This window comes from Danio aesculapii, chromosome 5 (genome assembly GCF_903798145.1).
Source record: "Danio aesculapii chromosome 5, fDanAes4.1, whole genome shotgun sequence".
NCBI classification, from domain to species: domain Eukaryota; kingdom Metazoa; phylum Chordata; class Actinopteri; order Cypriniformes; family Danionidae; genus Danio; species Danio aesculapii.
In genome coordinates this window covers 3,740,730-3,754,552 of record NC_079439.1, presented here as the reverse complement: position 1 = coordinate 3,754,552, position 13,823 = coordinate 3,740,730, and the positions used below count along the sequence as shown (strand labels likewise).

The following is a 13,823-nucleotide window of genomic DNA, read 5'->3' as shown; positions in this document are numbered from 1 at the left end:
TCTGGATGATTTCAAATTGATTTGCAATTGCCAGTTCAGAGAGTGGTGTAAAGTTGACCCATTTCTCCGGACCACCATGTGCATAAATATAAACACATTGACTCTCTCTCTCTTTCTCACACACACACACACACACACACATGCAAGCTAATAGTGCTTGGCATCAATACATGTACCCTAAACAACAGAATATGGTGCTAGCACTGCAAAAAGGCAAAATTCCTAGTAAATGCATGAACTGATTTCTACCCGGCTAACGAATGTAGGTTTTAAAACCACTTAACGTTCCCATTAAACAAACAGTATTGTTCAAAATAATAGCAGTACAATGTGACTGACCAGAATAATCCAGGTTTTTTGGGTATATTTTTCATTGATACATGGCAGACAAGATACCAGCAGGTGCAGTAGATTCTCAGAAACAAACAAGACGCAGCATTCATGATATGCACGCTCTTAAGGCTGTGCAATTGGACATCTAGTTGAAAGGGGTGTGTTCAAAATAATTAGCAGTGTCTGCTGCTGTTGACTCTACAAACTCAAAGCTATTTGTATTTTGTTTTTAGCAATCCTGTGAATCACTAAACTAATATTTCAAGAGTTCACACTTAGCTAATCATTGATTATAAAGCTTGTTTGGCATGCTGTCCTGGGAGAGATGTCTCAGCTTATTAGACCCTCGAGGCTGAGGCTCCCTCCCGTTTGGAAGGCGAGAGGGGAGTTTGAGCTTAGGTAGATCTGGAGAACTCCCCTGCTGTAGTAGCTAACGAACAGATAGTAATTGCTCTTAAGAGATAACTACTTATCTATGGTGGTGATTTGGATTAGTCAATTAACTTAAGTTGCATGTTATTGGACAGGAGGAAACATGGGGGAAACCCACGTGAGCACGGGGAGAAAGTGTAAACTCCACACAGAAACGTCGGCTGGCTTGGTCAGGATTAGAAACAGTGACGTTCTTGCTATGAGGCAACAGTGCTAACCACTGGGCCACCGTACCACCCATCTAGGAAAGGAGGAGGAGAAGGGGTGGAAGGGGGGATTCTTCAAAATGAATATGGCTGTTATATATAGGGTATTTATAGTGGCTTAGGAATCGTCTGATTGGTCAATCATAAATTGGATAATGCGGGACCGGCTGCAAGCAATCATAAGCACGTGATCCTCTCGAAATGAGTTTATAAATAAACGTCACTTAAGTTACGGTCACACTGGGCTGTTCCTCCCATAGACTTCCATTCATACGCACGCGAATGCGTCAGACCGGAAACGCAGGGTCATGCGTCAAATTTCGCAGGTTGCTGCGGTGCAAAGTTCAAGCTTGGTGAACTCTGACCTGCGAAATCGCATCACTTGACTGCGTGAGACCAATCGAGGATAAAAACATGACATCTCTGGACAGAAATTTAAAGCATGGAGCAATCGCTCGCTTTTTTAAATGTCTAATAAGCTTGTTAAATCCCGCCCCTTTAAGCAGCGCCGCACGACAGAATATCGCATGCTCAAACTCTAATGTGACCGCAGCTTTAGTTGTATGACCACTTCACATCTGTGTGGCATGGAGTCAACCAACTTGTCGCACCTTACAGGTGTTATTCCACTCCATGATTCTTTATGGACAATAACACTAGAACCGCTATGGGGTCAGTTTTACCCATCACTGTTATTCAAATGTGCCTAACAGACCTTCAATAAAGCATTCAAGCCTCCCAGTCATTGACTTTTACTAAAATTGCCTTATTTATAATTCCCAGATATAAAAAATAGTTTAGATAAAAATAGATTTAAAAGTGGGACATTTATACCTATAAGCACCAGCCTGGGTCAAATTTACCCACTATAAAAATGCTTGTATTTATGCACAGATTTATGCACAGCTTGTATTTTAAACCAGAGGGACTTTGCGGGGGATTCTTGAAAATAGATTAGCTTCACACAGATGTCTTCTAACTGTTACAGTGCTTACAGGTAACTCCAGACTGTCTTTGATCATCCTGGACAAAACATTATTGAATTATTTTAATTAATTATTGTTCTGAGAGGTGCGACACGGTGGCTCAGTGGTTGGCACTGTCGCCTCACAGCAAATAGGTCGCTGGTTCGAGTCCCGGCTGGGTCAGTTGACATTTCTGTGTGGAGTTTGCATGTTCTCCCCGTATTGGTGTGGGTTTCCTCCGGGTGCTCCGGTTTCCCTGACAGTCCAAACACATGCGCTATAGGGGAATCGAGTAACTAAATTGGCTGTAGTTGACTGATTTCTATGAGAATCTTGGCTCCATGCTGGTTCCATGCGGTCTTCTGCAGTATTTGTGATGATTGGGATGCAGTTCAACAGATGATTCAAGGAAAAAAATCCCCCTTCTGACACTTTTCTTAATGATCAACTAGAAGTCGAGTGATTATTTGTTGCTCTTACAACTGGGACCCACGGCAAGACTTTTGTCAGGCAGTGTATGTTTATATTTTGCTTTAATGTAGTTTCTGCTATAATTGATATTATTAAAATCAAAACTACATCAGATAAAATTATATTCAATATGCATATACACTTGTATTTAATTACATATATAAGAATAAAAGATCATATTTAAGTGTAATTATATTTTGCATTGATAAAACATCTTGCTGACAAATCTAGTAGTTTAAAAGATATTTGGCAAAGTATAAAGACTTCAGATGACAATTAATGAGTATTTTGGTGTCAAAATCTGATCCTGAATGGTTCAACACATTTCTAATCATAATAGTTTTAGTAACTCATTTCTAATAACTGATTTCTTTTATCTTTGCCATGATGACAGTAAATAATATTAGATTAGATATTCTTCAAGACACTATATTCAGCTTAAAGTGACATTTAAAGGCTTAACAGGTTAATTAGGGTAAAGTTAGGGTAATTAGGCAAGTCATTGTATAACGATGGTTTGATCTGTAGACAATCCAAAACAAATATTGCTTAAGAGGGCTAATAATATTGACCTTAAAATGGTTTTAAAAAATTAAAAACTGCTTTAATTCTAGTCGAAATAAAACAAATAAGACTTTCTCCAGAAGAAAAAATATTATAGGAAATACTGTGAAAAATTCCTGAATCTGAATCTTTCATTTGGCAAATATTTGAAAAAGAAAAAATAAATAATTCTGACTTTCAATTTTTTGCTATTGTTACACTGAAAGCCTTTGTAAAATCAGTCTCCTGCCTGTCATTTGTTTATTTGCCTTCAGGTTTACACGAGCATTTGCTTTGCTTTCTGTTTTTCCTGCTGACCTTCCACAGGAATGTGTGTAAATGGTGGGATTGGGCGCAGGATCTGGGATCTGGGGGTGAATATGATATACTGCGGGGCAGATAGTGAACATTCCGGGCCTCGGCGCACAAAAAGACATTTCTGCTGTCTGTGGTCTAAACGCTGCTTCCTGCGAATCTGTCACTGCGAGCGTCCTGAACGTCAGGAGCCGATGACACCGCTGGGGCCCGAGAGGGAAACCACTGCTAGTCCTGCTTAAACCACCATTATAATAACTGTGAGAACTACACTAACCTTCAGATCAACACCAGCTTCACACTGTAAAAAATATTCATAAATTAGCAGTTTTCCATATTTTGATTCATGCTTTATTTTTTTATTTCTGCTTTTGAGTTAACTTGATCGTTCGTCCAGCAACTTTTAACCTTGAACAGTTGGATAAAGAGATTTTATGAACATGTTTAATAGTGTGCAGTGCTATATTGTCTGTGTTGGTGTTGTATATTACGCTACAAACACCTTGTAATAAACTGCAGCACATTTTCTGTTCTTTTACACAGTTATTTCTCTATTTTTTATACACTAAAAGCCACTTTGTTAAGCTGTAGAGTTGAATTTTCAACGTTAAATGTGAACAGAGCAGAGATCAGCATCCCATAATACAATTCACAACCGTAAATATATGCAAAATATGCAAAACTTCTAATTTATTAATATTTTTACAGTGTATTTATTGTGTAATTCTGACCATTTTAGGCTTTGATTCTAATTGTGGCGTTTTGGTGACTGTCGCTTTAAATTCAAATGAGATTGAGCTCTTTTTAAAAGAGGGCGGAGCTACAAATGTGTCAGCATAGTGGCAGATTCAAAACAGGACTAATGTCCTATGCTAATGAGGAAGAAATGGTCATTAGTGGGTGGGGCTTCCCCGTCTGATGGAGAATGTCAATCAGATTGTTTCTGCAGACTTGATTTTCATCAAGTGTGATTATGAAAAATACAATTCATACATTTTAACTCATAAAAGCTGGCTATATTCACAAACAACTGTGTTTAAACCTGTGATAAGAGTGATTTTTGCATAATAGGTTTAACCCTCCCTTAAACCTACTCATACCACCAAACCTGTGTCTAACTCTACCTGTATCCCACCCCAAGAGCACCACTAGTGTTCTGGAATACATTATGAATACAGTGAGTACATTGTGTTTATTTATTTTAAAAGTATATAGTATTTAGGGTTGCTTAACATAAATTGGGACCAAAATAGATCATTCATTCATTCATTTCCCTTCGGCTTAGTCCCTTTATTCATCAGGGGTTGCCACAGTGGAATGAACCACCAACTTATCCAGCATATGTTTTACGCAGCGGATGCTCTTCCAGCTGCAACCCAGTATTGGGAAACACCCAAACACATTTATTCACACACACACACGCACACATTACGGCCAATTTAGTTCACTCAATTCCCCTATAGCGCATGTGTTTGGACTTGTGGGGGCAACCGGAGCCACTGAGCCACAGTGTCACCCATAATATATATATATATATATTATATATATATATATATATATATATATATATATATATATATATATATATATATATATATATATATATATATATTACATATATATATATATATATATATATATATATATATATATATATATATATATATATATATATATCAGTGGTGTAGTCTTAAAAAAAAGGTGGTGTACTATTACCCACCCAACCTGCCCATGCTGTATTATAATTTTACCTGAACGTTTCAGCGAGACATCATTCAGTTGACTTCAAAAAACAAATTAAGATTATTTGGTATACAGTTAAAGGGGATGCGAATACACGTAAATTAGGGAAGTCTAATCAGCAAAACAAGTGAGTATACACGCAATTATTGATCCTCAGAAGTCGTAATACCCAAACAGCTAGTGGAAAAAAGTAGGCATACTGAGTATACATGCGTATAGCCCTGACTACACCACTGATATATATACATATATATATATATATATATATATATATATATATATATATATATATATATATATATATATATATATATATATATATATATATATATATATATATATATATACAATTTAATAACTAAAGGGTAAAAGCTATTTTTTCAACTAAGGCAAGATTTCAATTTTTATTAGCTAAAACTAAAACAACAAGTAAAACTTTACAATGATGTGTTGTTAGTTAGCATTAGGTAACAGATTAACTAACAATAACAGTGAGGAATCATTTGTTGCAGTGTTTGTCAGTGTTGATGGTATTTAAAAATACAGTTGTATTAATAAAATGTTAAATAGTTAGAACTATTAAAGTATCTCATTATTTATTTCAGGTCCATTAAATTATATTGATAAATAGAATGTTTACAATAGTTTTTATTGTTAAAATTAACATTAAATAGGATTAATAAATGCTTTAGACATAGAAATGAGTTGGCTGATGTTAACTTTGTTTAAAAGTATTACCAATAACTAAAACAAAACTAGAAATAAGAATGAATTAAACTATATAGACATTAACATTAACATTTTGTATCTGTAATAAATAGAATTAAATATAAATATAATAATAGGAAATATACCAAAATGTAATGCAAATTCTTATTATTAAGCTAATAAAGTAACTCATAATGTCACGTTATCTCACGTCTATTAAATAATATTGATAAATAAAACATTCACAATCATTTATATTGTAAAAAATAACATTATATAGAATTAATAAATGCTGTAGACTTAGAAATAATAATAAAATTACTAAATATATATTTAATCCAACAAAAGCTCCATGTAAACGTCCATGCAACATCAACAGCAAACACATCATCCACTGAAAAATCACACACGCTTCTCATTTAAAGAGCCCAAACTCTGATTAGCCAATTAGCTGCTGAGAGTTTTCTCAAGAGACGCCTGCAGAGTAAATGCTGCAGTTTTGAGGGCTTGAAAATGAATCTAGTCCCCAATATTGTGTTTTTGAATACTCCATTCATGGCTGAATGCAGCGTAGATCCATGAGGGAATAATGTTGGCTTTTGTGTTTCCCCTCCCTCTCCTCCTCACACTGACAGATCCAGCACTCGCACAAATAACCCAGAGAGAGCCGTCATCTCGCTCAGATCCGTGCACAAGCTCTATATGTATATTTCTTTATTAGTTTCTCCTAATAACCAATTAAAATGTACGCAATAGTTGGGTCCTTTGTTTTGAAAAAAGGGAACTTTTGCGAAATAATACTATACTTATACTGTACTATACTATAATAGTACTGTAATATACTGCGCTATGTTATACTATACAATACTAATACTGCACTATACTATGCCATACTACACTGTACCATACTATACTATACTATACTAATACTGCACTATAACATGCTAATACTGTACTATACTGCACTATGCTGTACTATAATATACTATACAAATACTGCACTATAACATGGGTTAGGGTTAACACCAAACTATACTATACTATACTGTACTATACTATACTATACTATACTATACTATACTATACTATACTATACTATACTATACTATAATAGTACTGTAATATACTGCGCTATGTTATACTATACAATGCTAATACTGCACTATACTATGCCATACTACACTGTACCATACTATACTATACTATACTATACTATACTATACTATACTATACTATACTATACTATACTATACTATACTATACTATACTATACTATACTATACTATACTAACACTGCACTATACTATACTAATACTGCGCTATACAGCACTGTTACACTATAATATACTATACTAACACTGCACTATACTATACTAATACTGCGCTATACTGCACTGTTACACTATAATATACTGTACTAATACTGCACTATACCATGCTAATACTGTGCTATACTGCACTATGCTTTACTATACTAATGATATACTATACTACACAGAGTGCTATACTGCACTATACAATACAATACTATACTATACTATACTATACTATACTATACTATACTATACTATACTATACTATACTATACTATACTATACTATACTATACACTATATTGCACTATGCTAATACTATACTATAATAATACTCTATTATACTGCCCTATACTATACTAATACTGCACTATACTATACTAATACTGCACTATATTATACTAATACTGTACTATACTGCACTGTGCTATACTGTGCTATATCCAATCCTATACCATACCATACTATACTATACTATACTATACTATACTATACTATACTATACTATACTATACTATACTATTACAGCACCATACTATACTATACTATACTATACTATACTATACTATACTATACTATACTATACTATACTATACTATACTATACTATACTAATACAGCACACTATTTTTTCTTCTGGAGAAAGTCTTATTTGTTTTATTTTGGCTAGAATAAAAGCATTTTTTTATTTTTTAAAAACCAATTTAAGGTCAATATTATTAGCCCCTTTAAGCTATATATTCTTTTCAATAGTCTACAGATCAAACCATCATTATAAAATAACTTACCCTAACCTGCCTAGTTAACCTAATTAACCTAGTTAAGCCTTTAAATGTCTCTTTAAGCTGTATAGAAGTGTCTTGAAGAATATCTAGTCTAATATTATTTACTGTCATCATGACAAGAAAATGGAAATCAGTTGTTAGAGATGAGTTATTAAAACTATTATGATTAGAAATGTGTTGAAGAAATCTCTCCGTTAAACAGAAATTGTGGAAAAGAATACACAGGGGAGTTAATAATTCAGGGTCTTAAAAATTCTGATATATATATATATATATATATATATATATATATATATATATAGATAGATAGATAGATAGATAGATAGATAGATAGATAGATAGATAGATAGATAGATAAAGATCCTTTTAGTTTTGAATATTCTAAGAAGCAAAAAATTCTAAACTTTCATTTCTAAGAAGTAAGAATATTCAGACAATACATATAATATTTTACAATAATCTATTTTTATTTTACATGAATCATTTTTTTAATTGTTTTAAAGAAAACATTTCAAATGACAATTTGTGTGCAGTTTAATGCCCCACAGTCAGAATATTAGACATACCTTTGATGAAAAGGGATTTTTCTTCACACACGAGAAAAGTACAAAAGTTTTCCCAAAAAAAAAAAAATATTTCCCCCAAAGGCAACAATCCAGTGTGTTCGAATAACCTGTAACTCACAAGATGCTTCTCCAACTCTCAGAGCAAAACCTTGACTTTGGAAAACACAAACAAAAAATGTTGATCCGACTGAAGAGCCACGAGGTCTTTCATCTCACTAATGTTGTGTGTCTATAAGAACCTGACTGCTCTAATAGGTATGATGTAAGAAAAGAAAAAAAGAGCCCGGGAGCATTGTATGTTAATGCCTTGACACCTTGTCCTGCTTTATGTGAATGATAGAGAGAGAGAGAGAGAGAGAGAGAGGGTGGAGGACAGACTGAAAGCCAGCCCTTCACAGCAGCTCTGGTTTCAGCTGCGCTTCATCCTCAACACTCACATACAAATCACTGCTTCACTCCTGCACATAAAACCTACAGTTGAAGTCAGAATTCTTAGCCCCCCTAAATTATTACCCCCCCCCCCCCCCCCCCCTTTAAAGGCTTAACTAGGATAATTAGGCAACTAGGCATGTTAGGGTATAACAATGGTTTGTTCAGTAAACTATAGAAAAAAGTATAGCTTAAAGGGGGCGAATAATTTTGACCTTAAAATGGTTTTTAAAAAATTATAAGCTGCTTTTATTCTAGCCAAAATAAAACAAATAGGAATTTATTAATAAGAAAAAATATTATCAGACACATTGTGAAAATTTCCTTGCTCTGTTAAACATCATTTAGGAAATATTTAAAAAAGAAAAATACATTCAAAGGGGGTCTAATAATTCTGACTTCAGCTGTATATAAAAGATATTTGATATACACTAATATGTGGAAATTTTATATTTAATCAACAAATTCATGTTTGGATTTCACAAATATAAACATTTATGTACTATATGTATGCATGCAATCCATACATTTAACAATACATAGATGCAACATAATATATGCAAATTACACATTTAACATTCAACAAGTTCATGTCTGGATTCTGATTTTACAGATATAAAGATTTATGAAAATAGCATATTTAACTCACAGTATAACTTCTTACACCTAAAAGAATCAAGATTTTTCCAACTTAATTCCTTTCAGTTTTCAGTAGTAAAACTAACGATATGCAAATCATGTATTTAATATTCATGATTGGACTACACATATATCAAAATATGCATATATTTTGTAAACAAATGATGTGATATAAATCATGACATTGTAGCTTTAACTTAGTTCAATATTTTAACCAGGATTTCCATTCCAAATTCCATTTCTTTCAGTTTCATTATATTCCACTCAATCCTATTAAATTATATTCCTTTCCATTCAATTTAATTCAATTCGATTTCAGTACATTCCTTTCTGTTTTATTCCATTCAATTCCATTTAATTTATTTCAATTCCATTCCTTTCCTTTCTATCTTTCTATTCCATTTCTTTGTTTCATTCCCTTCAGTTCCATGTTATTTAATTTATTTCAGTTCATTCCTTTCATTTCTATTCCATTTCTTTCTTAATTCCATTCCATTCAATTCCATTCCATTTAATTCAATTCCTTTCCAGTGCAATTTAATTCTAATAATATTGTCCTTTAAATTGTCTAAAAGAAATAAAAACTGCTTTTATTACAGCCAAACAAAAAAAATATTTATTTTCCAGAGAAAAAACATAAAGGCAAATACTGTGCAAAATTCAATTTCCGTTCCATTAAATTCAATTAAATTTAAGTCAATTTCAATCCTTTCTGTTTCATTCCATTCAATTTAATTCCACTAAATTCTATTTTTTTCATTCAATTCTATTCGATTTAATTGAATTCCATTCCTTTCCATTCCATTTAAATTCTTTCAAAAAATCCATTCAATTCTGTTCAATGTAATTAAATTCAATTCAATTAAATTCCATTCCATTTAATTCAATTCCTTTCCAGTGCAATTTAACTCTAATAATATTGTCCTTTAAATTGTCTAAAAGAAATAAAAACTGCTTTTAATACAGCCAAACAAAAAAATATTTTCCAGAGGAAAAACAGAAAGGCAAATACTGTGCAAAATTAAATTTCCGTTCCATTAAATTTAATTAAATTTAACTCAATTTCAATCCTTTCTGTTTCATTTCATTCAATTTAATTCCACTAAATTCTATTTTTTTCATTCAATTCTATTCAATTTGAATTCCATTCCTTTCCATTCCATTTAAATCCTTCATTCCATTCAATTCCGTTCAATTTAATTCCATTTAACTAAATAATTTAATTTAATTTAATTTAATTTAATTTAATTTAATTTAATTTAATTTAATTTAATTTAATTTAATTTAATTTAATTTAATTTAATTTAATTTAATAATATTTTCCTTTAAATTGTTTAAAAGGTTTAAAAAACTTTTTTTTAATTCCAGCCAAAATAAAAAATATATTTCTTTCCCAGAAGTAGAAAATATAGAAAATACTGTGAAAAATTGTATTAAATTCCATTCCTTCCTGTTTCATTTCATTCCTTTCTGTTTCATTCCATTCAATTCTATTCAATTTAATTCCATTCTATTTCTTTCAGTTTCATTCCGTTCTATTCAATTACATTCAATTATTTGTTTTTCCCATTTAATTCTATTCCATTTCCATTTAATTCCTTTCTGTTTCATTCCATTTAATTTAATAAAATTCAGTTCCATTCCATTTAAATAAATTATTTTCCTTTCCATTTGATTCCTTTCTGTTTCATTCCATTCAATGTAATTTAATTTTTAAAATATTGCACTTAAACTTGATTAAAAGTAATAAAAACTGGTTTTATTTCAGCCAAACTGACATAAATAATTTCTTCCCCACAAGAAAAAAATGTTAAAGGAAATACTGTGAAAATTCCTCTGCTCCACTAAACATCACTTGGTAAATATTTGAAAATGAATAAACATGTTGAATAACTTCAGCTTCTGCTGTTTATGGTGTGTTGGTATGGCCTTATCAGATATTGTAATGCTATTTTAAATGTTTCTCAGCAGGTTGAATGTTGTGGAGCTCAGACTGCAGCAGAGGCTAGTGCTGCTGGATCAATAGTGCTCGGCTGCTACACAAGTTCAGCTCAGTGGCTTTGATCGGCTGAGGTTTGGACACTTTCCACAATCACTATAGAACCCATGTGTTCCTGAAGCACTTTACCCCAACAAACCTTTGACCCACTGTCATTTCAGTCGCTCCACTTAATTATAGAATTCAAGATTATTCAGTTTCATTCAATTTCATTCCTTAACATTCAATTCTTTTCTGTTTACATTCCATTCAATTTTATTCAATTCTATTCCATTCCTCTCTGTTCATTCCATTCAATTTCATTTAATTCAATTCCATTCCATTCAATTTTATTCAATTCTATTCCATTCCTCTCTGTTCATTCCATTCAATTTCATTTAATTCAATTCCATTCCATTCAATTTTATTCAATTATATTCCATTCTTCTCTGCTCATTCTATTCAATTTCATTTAATTTCTCTTCATTCCTTTGTTTTATTCAATTCCATTTCATTAAACTAAATTTAATTAGATTATACTCCTTTCTGTTTCGTTCCATTTCATTCCTTCCTATTTTATTCCATTCAATTAAATTCAATTCCATCCCTTTCCATTCCATTTCCTTTGTTTCAATCAATTCAATTTCATTTAATATAATTCCATTCCTTTACATTCCATTTAATTCCCTTCAATTCAATTCTATCTAATTCCTTTCATTTCCTTTCCATTTAATTAATTTCTCTTTTATTCCATTCCATTTAATTTAATTCAATTCCATTAATTTGCATTTCATTCCTCTCTGTTTCATTACATTCTATTTAATTCTATTCCATTCAGTTCAATTCCTCCCCATTTCATTTCTTTGTTTCATTTAATTCCATCCCATTTCTCTCCATTCCATTTCATTAATTTAGCTTTCATTCCATTGAATTCCGATTAATTAAATTCCCCTCCTTTCCATGTCATTCTATTCTTTGCTGTTTCATTCAATTCCATTCAATTAAATTCCATTCCATTCCATTCTATTCCATTCCTTTCCTTTCATTCCATTCCATTTCATTTCTTTCTGTTTTATTCCATTCAGTTCCATTACTTTCCTTTTATTGCATTCATTTCTGTTTCATTCCATTTCAATTTACTCAATTCAACTTAACTCAACTCCATTCCATTCCTCTCACTACATTCCATTTCTTTCTGTTTCATTACATTTAGTTCCATTCCATTCCCTTATGTTTCATTCCATTTAATTAAATTAAATTCCATCCGTTTCCATTCCATTTCCTGTTTCATTCAAATCAATTTCATATAATTCAGTTCCATTCATTTCCATTCCATTTAATTCCATTGTTCAATTCCATCTAATTCATTTCATTTGCATTCCATTTAATTAATTTCGCTTTCACTCCATTCAATTACATTTAATTTAATGTAATTCCATTCCTTTGCATTTCATTCCTTTCTGTTTCATTTCATTCCATTTAATTCTATTCCATTCAGTTCAATTCCACCCCATTCCATTCCTTTTCATTCCTTTGTGTCATTCCATTCCATTCCATTTAATTCTATCCTATTGCTTTCCATTCCATTTCATTTATTTAGCTTTCATTCCATTCAATTCCATTTAGGTTAATTCAATTCTCCTCATTTCCATGCCATCCTATTCTTTTTTGTTTAATTCTATTCCATTTAATTCCATTCCATTCAATTAAATTCCATCCCATCCTATTCCTTTCATTCCATTTTATTTTTTTTTTCTGTTTCATTCAATTCAATTCATTTCCTTTCATTTTCATTCATTCCATTTAATTTCTTTGTCCTCCATTTCATTTCATTTCATTCTGTTTCATTTGATTCTATTCAATTCAGTTTCATCCCTTTCCTTTCATTCTATTTCATTTCTTTGTTTCATTCCATTCAGTTCCTTTCCTTTCCTTTTATTCCATTCCTGTTTCATGTCATTTTATTTTACTCAATTCAACTTAACTCAGCTCCATTCCATTCTTTTTATTCCATTCCATTTTTTTCTGTTTCATTCCATTCCATTCAATTCCATTCCTTTCCTTTTCTTCTCTTTTAGTTCCATGTAATTGCCTTGTCCTTCATTTAACTTAATTTGATCCTGTTTCATTTGATTACATTCAATTCAATTCCCTCCCTTTCCTTTCATTCCATTTAATTTCTTTCTGTTTCATTCTATTCAGTTCCATTCCTTTCCTTTCAGTCCATTTCATTTTACTCAATTCAACAACTCAATCCCATTCCATTTCATTCCTTTCCTTTCCTTTTATTCCATTTAATTTCTTTGACCTCCATTTAACTGTTTCATTTGATTTCATTCAATTCAATTCCCTCCCTTTCTTTTCATTGCATTTAATTTCTTTCTGTTTCATTCCATTTT

General features: G+C 31.7%; 1 protein-coding gene across 1 annotated transcript in view; it reads right to left on the bottom strand.

The window, feature by feature from the left end:
• Positions 1–8,448, bottom strand: part of LOC130228791 (scavenger receptor cysteine-rich domain-containing group B protein) — a 65,880-nt gene extending 57,432 nt beyond the window's left edge. Inside the window, exon 1 of the mRNA XM_056457232.1 lies at positions 8,379–8,448. The gene's annotated coding sequence lies outside the window, so the exon portion shown is untranslated. The remainder of the gene's footprint in view (positions 1–8,378) is intronic.
• Between the last annotated feature and the right edge of the window lie 5,375 nt (positions 8,449–13,823).